Raw genomic sequence first — 11,312 nt, forward strand, 5'->3', positions numbered from 1 at the left:
AATGTTGTTTTTCAATGTTGGAGTTTGCTCTCACTGTCTGCTGCTAGTAAAGACATCAGATTCTCATCCTCGTCTCTCAATAACAGACGCGTTATTTGATTTCCCACTCGTAATTCTGGGCAAGACACGCCCCGCTGAAGCTGAAGTGCTGCGATTGGCTGCTGGTCGTTAGGGCTGGAGCAAGGGTCTTGAGAGCGTTGTTGACTGCCTTGCCGCCAAACTGCACCGGGTTATCTCGAGCGCTTTGCCTCACTGTGCCAACCCTGGGAATAATATCTCAGAGTGCCCAGCATTGAGGGTTTGTCAGTTTTTATTGAGGTAAAGCTAATCTGATGTTATGCCTGGAGAGAGAGAGGGAGAGGACAGTATGAGAGGAGGACAGTATGAGAGGTGGGCAGTATGAGAGGAGGACAGTATGAGAGGTGGACAGTATGAGAGGAGGACAGTATGAGAGGTGGACAGTATGAGATGACAGTATGAGAGGAGGACAGTATGAGAGGTGGACAGTATGAGAGGAGGACAGTATGAGAGGAGGACAGTATGAGAGGAGGACAGTATGAGAGGAGGACAGTATGAGAGGAGGACAGTATGAGAGGAGGACAGTATGAGAGGTGGACAGTATGAGAGGTGGACAGTATGAGAGGTGGACAGTATGAGAGGACAGTATGAGAGGTGGACAGTATGAGAGGAGGACAGTATGAGAGGAGGACAGTATGAGAGGTGGACAGTATGAGAGGTGGACAGTATGAGAGGTGGACAGTATGAGAGGAGGACAGTATGAGAGGTGGACAGTATGAGAGGAGGACAGTATGAGAGGAGGACAGTATGAGATGACAGTATGAGAGGACATTATGAGAGGTGGACAGTATGAGAGGACATTATGAGAGGTGAACAGTATGAGAGGTGGACAGTATGAGAGGTGGACAGTATGAGAGGAGGACAGTATGAAATGTGGACAGTATGAGAGGTGGACAGTATGAGAGGACAGTATGAGAGGTGGACAGTATGAGAGGAGGACAGTATGAGAGGAGGACAGTATGAGAGGACAGTATGAGAGGACAGTATGAGAGGTGGGCAGTATGAGAGGAGGACAGTATGAGAGGAGGACAGTATGAGAGGAGGACAGTATGAGAGGAGGACAGTATGAGAGGAGGGCAGTATGAGAGGAGGACAGTATGAGAGGAGGACAGTATGAGAGGAGGACAGTATGAGAGGTGGACAGTATGAGAGAGGACAGTATGAGAGGTGGACAGTATGAGAGGTGGACAGTATGAGAGGTGGACAGTATGAGAGGAGGACAGTATGAGAGGTGGGCAGTATGAGAGGAGGACAGTATGAGAGGAGGACAGTATGAGAGGAGGACAGTATGAGAGGTGGACAGTATGAGAGGTGGGCAGTATGAGAGGAGGACAGTATGAGAGGTGGGCAGTATGAGAGGAGGACAGTATGAGAGGAGGACAGTATGAGAGGAGGACAGTATGAGAGGTGGACAGTATGAGAGGTGGACAGTATGAGAGGACAGTATGAGAGGTGGACAGTATGAGATGACATTATGAGAGGTGGACAGTATGAGAGGACAGTATGAGAGGTGAACAGTATGAGAGGTGGACAGTATGAGAGGAGGACAGTATGAGAGGTGGGCAGTATGAGAGGAGGACAGTATGAGAGGAGGACAGTATGAGAGGAGGACAGTATGAGAGGTGGACAGTATGAGAGGTGGACAGTATGAGAGAGGACAGTATGAGAGGTGGACAGTATGAGAGATGACATTATGAGAGGTGGACAGTATGAGAGGACAGTATGAGAGGTGGGCAGTATGAGAGGAGGACAGTATGAGAGGTGGACAGTATGAGAGGTGGACAGTATGAGAGGAGGACAGTATGAGAGGAGGACAGTATGAGAGGTGGACAGTATGAGAGGTGGACAGTATGAGAGGACAGTATGAGAGGTGGACAGTATGAGATGACATTATGAGAGGTGGACAGTATGAGAGGTGGACAGTATGAGAGGTGGACAGTATGAGAGGACATTATGAGAGGTGGACAGTATGAGAGGAGGACAGTATGAGAGGAGGACAGTATGAGAGGTGGACAGTATGAGAGGTGGACAGTATGAGATGACAGTATGAGAGGTGGACAGTATGAGAGGAGGACAGTATGAGAGGACAGTATGAGAGGACAGTATGAGAGGTGGACAGTAGGAGAGGAGGACAGTATGAGAGGAGGACAGTATGAGAGGTGGACAGTATGATATGACGGTATGAGAGGACATTATGAGAGGTGGACAGTATGAGAGGACAGTATGAGAGGACATTATGAGAGGAGGACAGTATGAGAGGTGGACAGTATGAGAGGAGGACAGTATGAGAGGTGGACAGTATGAGAGGAGGACAGTATGAGAGGAGGACAGTATGAGAGGAGGACAGTATGAGAGGTGGACAGTATGAGAGGTGGACAGTATGAGAGGTGGACAGTATGAGAGGTGGACAGTATGAGAGGTGGACAGTATGAGAGGTGGACAGTATGAGAGGTGGACAGTATGAGAGGAGGACAGTATGAGAGGTGGACAGTATGAGAGGTGGACAGTATGAGATGACAGTATGAGAGGTGGACAGTATGAGATGACAGTATGAGAGGTGGACAGTATGAGAGGAGGACAGTATGAGAGGAGGACAGTATGAGAGGAGGACAGTATGAGAGGAGGACAGTATGAGAGGTGGACAGTATGAGATGACAGTATGAGAGGTGGACAGTATGAGAGGTGGACAGTATGAGAGGACATTATGAGAGGTGGACAGTATGAGATGACAGTATGAGTGGTGGACATTATGAGAGGTGGACAGTATGACAGGTGGACAGTATGACAGGTGGACAGTATGAGATGACAGTATGAGAGGAGGACAGTATGAGATGACTGTATGAGAGGTGGACTGTATGAGAGGTGGACAGTATGAGAGGACATTATGATAGGTGGACAGTATGAGATGACAGTATGAGAGGTGGACAGTATGAGAGGACATTATGAGAGGTGGACAGTATGAAATGACAGTATGAGAGGAGGACAGTATGAGATGACAGGATGAGATGACAGTATGAGAGGTGGACAGTATGAGAGGACATTATGAGAGGTGGACAGTATGAGATGACAGTATGAGAGGAGGACAGTATGAGATGACAGGATGAGATGACAGTATGAGAGGAGGACAGTATGAGAGGTGGACAGTATGAGAGGAGGACAGTATGAGAGGAGGACAGTATGAGAGGAGGACAGTATGAGAGGAGGACAGTATGAGAGGAGGACAGTATGAGAGGAGGACAGTATGAGAGGTGGACAGTATGAGATGACAGTATGAGATGACATTATGAGATGACAGTATGAGAGGTGGACAGTATGACAGGTGTTACACCATACATGGGGCGTGGATACGCCGTAGAGGCAATATCCATTTTAAACTAGTCAATTTTCTTAATCATGATTGGCTGATCCCCCCCCCCCCCTCCAACAGGGTCACCAGGAGGGATCAGCCAATGAAGGTGGAAGGACCACCCAGTTGACTACATTAAAATGGTGGAAGGACCACCCAGTTGACTACATTAAAATGGTGGAAGGACCACCCAGTTGACTACATTAAAATGGGGGAAGGACCACCCAGTTGACTACATTAAAATGGGGGAAGGACCACCCAGTTGACTACATTAAAATGGGGGAAGGACCACCCAGTTGACTACATTAAAATGGGGGAAGGACCACCCAGTTGACTACATTAAAATGGTGGAAGGACCACCCAGTTGACTACATTAAAATGGTGGAAGGACCACCCAGTTGACTACATTAAAATGGTGGAAGGACCACCCAGTTGACTACATTAAAATGGTGGAAGGACCACCCAGTTGACTACATTACAATGGTGGAAGGACCACCCAGTTGACTACATTACAATGGTGGAAGGACCACCCAGTTGACTACATTACAATGGTGGAAGGACCACCCAGTTGACTACATTAAAATGGTGGAAGGACCACCCAGTTGACTACATTAAAATGGTGGAAGGACCACCCAGTTGACTACATTAAAATGGTGGAAGGACCACCCAGTTGACTACATTAAAATGGTGGAAGGACCAACCCAGTTGACTACATTAAAATGGTGGAAGGACCACCCAGTTGACTACATTAAAATGGTGGAAGGACCACCCTGTTGACTACATTAAAATGGTGGAAGGACCACCCAGTTGACTACATTAAAATGGTGGAAGCGCTCAACGGCGCTGCCCGTGGTAATACGGCCTTTTGGCCACTAGAGGCCTCTGTTGTTCTCTATGGCATTAAGGCACCTAGCAAGCAAATATCAGTCTGCATGGTGCCTGCTTGGCCCTCTCTTCGGCTAGCCAATCAGGAGGATTGTCGAGACTAGCGGCGATTTAACCAATCGCAGCACTTCAGCTTCAGTGGGCGTGTCTTGCACAGAAGACAAGCGAGAAATCAAAAACCACACATCACAAGATGCGGAGTGCTCCATTACCACGGTAACGGCCCGCCCCTTAAAGGGGCAGCTGACCATTTTCGGTTTCACCTAATGAGCTCATATTTGATTGAACACGGAACGCTCCAAAAACCTGATAAACACTCAAATACTTTAATTGTGCTCCTAAATATATTTGTGTGCTCCTAAATATATTTGTGTGCTCCTAAATATATTTGTGTGCTCCTAAATATATTTGTGTGCTCCTAACTATAAAGCACATGTACTCCTTGTAAAACGTCAGCGTAGAGCTCTGAACTATAATAATACATCAGCTGTGTCACTCAGCATTTTATCTGGCAGGACAGGCACTTTGTTGATTATTGATGTTCACTTGTACAACTGTATATCACTACTATTGTATCTAAATAAAACATTTTAACACATTGGTTAAAAGACTCGGGTCACAAAAATTAAAGTACATTAAGCAATATCCCACATTAGTTCTTACTACCAATACATTTCTTGTTTTAGAAACATTACAAAAGCATGCTAATATTTTTGAGTGATTTTTGGTGTAACCATGGGAACAATTATATTTTTTTATCTGCCTGCTACAGTGGTTGGTGGACCAAAAACTAACCCAAAAATACTTAGAAGACAATTGTCAAAGTTTGTAAAAACATTAAAAAGATTCACTACATTGACTGTGTGACTTTGTCGTTCACACAGGAGAGAGATGTGACTATGGTGGATCCTCTGGGGAGCCTCAACAACATGATGCTGACGAGGCAGAGAAGAGTCTCTCCACATCAGAACACCTCAAGAAACACCATCGGAGACCCACAGGAAAGAAACCTCAATGCTGCTCTGACTGTGGGAAGAGTTACTCAAGATCAGATTCACTAAAACTACACCCAGAGAATTCACACAGGAGAGAAATCTTACAACTGTGATCAATGTGGGAAGAGATGCACTTCTTCATCAGAACTTACAATACACCAGAGAATTCACACAGGAGAGAAACCTTACAGCTGCTCTCAGTGTGGAATGAGTTTCTCTCGATCATATTCATTGAAATCACACCTGAGAATTCACACAGGAGAGAAACCATATGGCTGTGATCAATGTGGGAAGAGTTTTGCTACCTCAGCTAACCTGAGTGCGCACAAGAGAATACACACGGGAGAGAAACCTTACCACTGCTCCGACTGTGGAATGAGCTTTGCCACCTCAAGGGAATTACTACTACACCAGAGAACACACACAGGAGAGCAGCCTTATAGCTGTGATCAGTGCGGGAAGAGATTTACTCAGTCAAACAACCTGATATCACACCAGAGAACACACACAGGACAGAAGCCCTATAGCTGTGATCGGTGTGGGAAGAGTTTTACTCAGTCAAGTCACCTGAAATCACACCAGAGAACACACACCGGAGAGAAGCCTTATAGCTGTGATCAGTGTGGGAAAAGATACTCTGATTTAAGGGATCTGAATAAACATCAGAAAATACATGCAGGAGATCCAGAGTGTGGAATGACCTCCAATACCAGACCTGGGTAGTAGAACACAGAGTGTGGAATGATCTCCAACACCAGACCTGGGTAGTAGAACACAGAGTGTGGAATGATCTTCAACACCAGACCTGGGTAGTAGAACACAGAGTGTGGAATGACCTCCAACACCAGACCTGGGTAGTAGAACACAGAGTGTGGAATGATCTCCAACACCAGACCTGGGTAGTAGAACACAGAGTGTGGAATGATCTCCAACACCAGACCTGGGTAGTAGAACACAGAGTGTGAAATGATCTCCAACACCAGACCTGGGTAGTAGAACACAGAGTGTGGAATGATCTCCAACACCAGACCTGGGTAGTAGAACAATCATCATTGCATAAGGTTTTTATATAGCCCATGTGCAGAGCGTTATATGTCAGACATTTAGAAAATGGGAAAGGTGTTTTGGGGACAAAACAGTTTGTTTGTGTTGGAGGGTTGTTTAGAGGGGTTGTCATGGGTGGTATGTGGAGTTGAGTTTAGTATAGTTTTTCGAAATCACATGGAATTAATTTCAGAATCCTCTCAAATTAGACTCCTAGCGTCTTTCGGTCACTTCAGGGCATTGGTAAGGTACCTGGTCACAGAGGAATGTAGATTGTGTTTCTCAGAACTTCTGATGACAAATATGACTGTTGATGAGTTGGTGAATTCTGATATTCTGGTTGATTGTGGCTGGTTTCCTGTCAGTTAATTTAACCTAGTTTATCACCCCTTCAGTTCATTTAACCTAGTTTATCACCCCCTTCAGTTCATTTAACCTAGTTTATCACCCCCCTTCAGTTCATTTAACCTAGTTTATCACCCCCTTCAGTTCATTTAACCTAGTTTATCACCCCCCTTCAGTTCATTTAACCTAGTTTATCACCCCCTTCAGTTCATTTAACCTAGTTTATCACCCCCCTTCAGTTCATTTAACCTAGTTTATCACCCCCCTTCAGTTCATTTAACCTAGTTTATCACCCCCCTTCAGTTCATTTAACCCAGTTTATCACCCCCCTTCAGTTCATTTAACCTAGTTTATCACCCCCCTTCAGTTAATTTAACCTAGTTTATCACCCCCCTTCAGTTAATTTAACCTAGTTTATCACCCCCCCTTCAGTTCATTTAACCTAGTTTATCACCCCCCTTCAGTTAATTTAACCTAGTTTATCACCCCCCTTCAGTTCATTTAACCTAGTTTATCACCCCCTTCAGTTCATTTAACCTAGTTTATCACCCCCTTCAGTTAATTTAACCTAGTTTATCACCCCCCTTCAGTTCATTTAACCTAGTTTATCACCCCCCTTCAGTTCATTTAACCTAGTTTATCACCCCCCCTTCAGTTCATTTAACCTAGTTTATCACCCCCCTTCAGTTCATTTAACCTAGTTTACATCAATAGGGAGAAGTCAACATACAAGTGTAAGTAAAAATCGATGTAAATAAGTTAGAAATTGTGCTACTAATGCACATGACGGCACAAACAGGTGGCGCAGTGGTCTAAGGCACTGCATCGCAGTGCTAGCTGTGCCACTAGAGATCCTGGTTCGAATCCAGGCTCTGTCGTATCCGGCCGCGACCGGGTGACCCATGGGGCGGCGCACAATTGGCCCAGCGTCGTCCAGGGTAGGGGAGGGAATGGCCGGCAGGGATGTAGCTCAGTTGGTAGAGCATGGCGTTTGCAACGCCAGGGTTGTGGGTTCGTTTCCCACGGGGGGCCAGTATGAAAAAATGAATAAATAAAATAATGTATGCACTCACTAACTGTAAGTCGCGAAATGGTGCTACTAATGCACATGATGGCACAAACAGGTATCGTAAAAGTAATGATATGTTTTTGTTTGGTTAGCTTTTTGAAACGTTAGCTAGCGATACAACTTTCCCTGACGTCACACTTATACATTGTAATTTTTCGATTGACCCGATATCGCCGGATGGCTAGTATTCGATGTCTGCGGATGCGTTGTCTTCTAACCAAGATACTAAATGCGATCGCAAATGGACTGTAGCTCATATAAAACCACAGGACAGCTACAGGTGGGTCCATGATGACTGAAAACACAACCGTGGGGACGAACGAGTGACAAATTTCCCGGGCAAGGTCGGTCCATTTAAAATTAATTCATTCTTCCTTCTCCCCTTGCTAGTGTCAACTCATGATACGTCATGATACATCATTAGAAGTGTGCACTTAATTTGAGGGGCTGAGGGGAGAGGTTGTGTCTTTTAAGTGTTTTGGAATGCCGCCTATGTTCACGCCCTGATGGACAGCGCTTCGGAAAGTATTCAGACCCTGTGACTTTTAACACATTTTGTTACGTTATAGCCTTATTCTACACACAATACCCCATAATGACAAAGCAAAAAAACAGGTTTTTAGAAAATGTATTACAAATAAAAGAAATGAAATATCACATTTACATAAGTATTCAGACCCTTTACTCAGTACTTTGTTGAAGCACCTTTGGCAGCGATTACAGCCTTGAGTCTTCTTGGGTATGACGCTACAAGCTTGGCACACCTGTATTTGGGGAGTTTCTCCCATTCTTCTCTGCAGATCCTCTCAAGCTCTGTCAGGTTGGATGTGGAGCGTCGCTGCACAGCTATTTTCAGGTCTCTCCAAAGATGTTTGATCGGGTTCAACTCCGGGCTCTGGCTGGGCCACTCAAGGACATTCAGAGACTTGTCCCGAAGCCACTCCTGCGTTGTCTTGGCTGTGTGCTTAGGGTCGTTGTCCTGTTGGAAGGTGAAACTTTGCCCCAGTCTGAGGACCTGAGCGCTCCGTTCATCTTTCCCAGTTCCTGCCGCTGAAAAACATCCCCACAGCATGATGCTGCCACCACCGTGCTTCACCGTAGGGATGGTGCCAGGTTTCCTCCAGACGTGACGCTTGGCATTCAGGCCAAAGAGTTCAATCTTGGAGTCATCAGACCAGAGAATCTTGTTTCTCATGGTCTGAGAGTCTTTAGTGGAGCTCTGTCAGAGTGACCATTGGGTTCTTGGTCACCTCCCTGACCAAGGCCCTTCTCCCCCGATTGCTCAGTTTGGCCGGGCGGCCAGCTCTAGGAAGAGTCTTGGTGGTTCCAAACTTCTTCCATTTAAGAATGATGGAGGCCACTGTGTTCTTGGGGACCTTCAATGCTGCCGAAATGTTTTGGTACCCTTCCCGAGATCTGTGCCTCGGCACAATCCTGTCTCGGAGCTCTACGGACAGTTCCTTCGACCTCATGGCTTGGTTTTTGCTCTGACATGAACTGTCAACTGTGGGACCTTTATATAGACAGATGTGTGCCTTTCCAAATCATGTCCAATCAATTGAATCAATTGTTTTTGCTTTATCATTATTGCGATATTGTGCGTGATTGCTGACGATTATAATTTTTAAAAAATCCATTTTGGAATAAGGCTGTAACGTAACAAAAATGTGGAAAAAGTCAAGGGGTCTGAATACTTTCCGAAGGCAACTGTATCTACTGTATATGTGTGCGGTACCGGTTAGATATTGGGATGTTTTTCTGTATGTTATTGCTGTGAGAGAGTTAGCTAGCATGTTCTAATTGGAATGGTGGCATTAGCTCCTGCTAATTCAGTTATTTCCATGCTAATAGACGAATCTACAGCCATCAACATACTGTTTTCCTGCACATCTAATGTGCTTCTGTCACGAGATGGATTGGTAGATACGTGGGTGGCCGGGCTGGTGTGATCAGACGCACCTGCAGCCAGTTAGCTAATCAGACAGGCAGCTGGGGATTGGCTGTCGTTTTTAATTTCCTTTAAAAGCCCCTTGTTTTGTGTTGTTCGGGTGCTGGCAATTGAGCGGAGAACTGTCGTTCACCTCCCAGCACCCGAACAACACAAAACATGGGTATTTTTTAAAGGAAACGACAGCCAATCCCCAGCTGCCTGTCTGATTAGCTAACTCGCTGCAGGTGCATCTGATCACACCAGCCCACCCACTAATCTACCCACAATCCTTCTCGTGAGACTTCGTTAACTGTGTCTATGGTCAGGTACTTACATGTATTGTATTTTGTACCATTTTCTTGTCATGGTTATGATGTTTGATTACAAAATACCCCCATCTGACATGCAAGCAACAGATCACGAATCTACAGCCCATCAACATAGTGAATCTACATCCCATCAACATAGCGAATCTACAGCCCATCAACATAGTGAATCTACAGCCCATCAACATAGTGAATCTACATCCCATCAACATAGCGAATCTACAGCCCATCAACATAGTGAATCTACAGCCCATCAACATAGTGAATCTACATCCCATCAACATAGTGAATCTACAGCCCATCAACATAGTGAATCTACAGCCCATCAACATAGTGAATCTACAGCCCATCAACATAGTGAATCTACAGCCCATCAACATAGTGAATCTACAGCCCATCAACATAGTGAATCTACAGCCCATCAACATAGCGAATCTACAGCCCATCAACATAGTGAATCTACAGTCCATCAACATAGCGAATCTACAGCCCATCAACATAGTGAATCTACAGCCCATCAACATAGTGAATCTACAGCCCATCAACATAGCGAATCTACAGCCCATCAACATAGTGAATCTACAGCCCATCAACATAGTGAATCTACAGCCCATCAACATAGTGAATCTACAGCCCATCAACATAGTAATAATAATAATAATAATAATATGCCATTTAGCAGACGCTTTTATCCAAAGCGACTTACAGTCATGCGTGCATACATTTTTTTTTTTGTATATGGGTGGTCCCGGGGTTCGACCCCACTACCTTGGCGTTACAAGCGCCGTGCTCTACCAGCTGAGCTACAGAGGACCACAGTGAATCTACAGTGAATCTACAGTCCATCAACATAGTGAATCTACATCCCATCAACATAGTGAATCTACAGCCCATCAACATAGTGAATCTACATCCCATCAACATAGTGAATCTACAGCCCATCAACATAGTGAATCTACAGCCCATCAACATAGTGAATCTACAGCCCATCAACATAGTGAATCTACAGCCCATCAACATAGTGAATCTACAGCCCATCAACATAGCGAATCTACAGCCCATCAACATAGTGAATCTACATCCCATCACCATAGTGATGTGCTGCACATCTAATGTGCTTCCTTCCTGTCTATCGTCAGAGTAACCAATCAACTGGGACCGCTGGGCTGGGAATTCCTTTCTTTTAAAAAACACACAACGCAAGAAGAGAGCAAGAGAGTCAGGAAGTACGACCACGTCTGTTATACTGTTTATCATTTGTAGCCATGAAATCAGCCAAAACAAGCTCAATAAC

Source organism: Coregonus clupeaformis, unplaced genomic scaffold, assembly GCF_020615455.1.
Source record: "Coregonus clupeaformis isolate EN_2021a unplaced genomic scaffold, ASM2061545v1 scaf2384, whole genome shotgun sequence".
NCBI classification, from domain to species: Eukaryota; Metazoa; Chordata; class Actinopteri; order Salmoniformes; family Salmonidae; genus Coregonus; species Coregonus clupeaformis.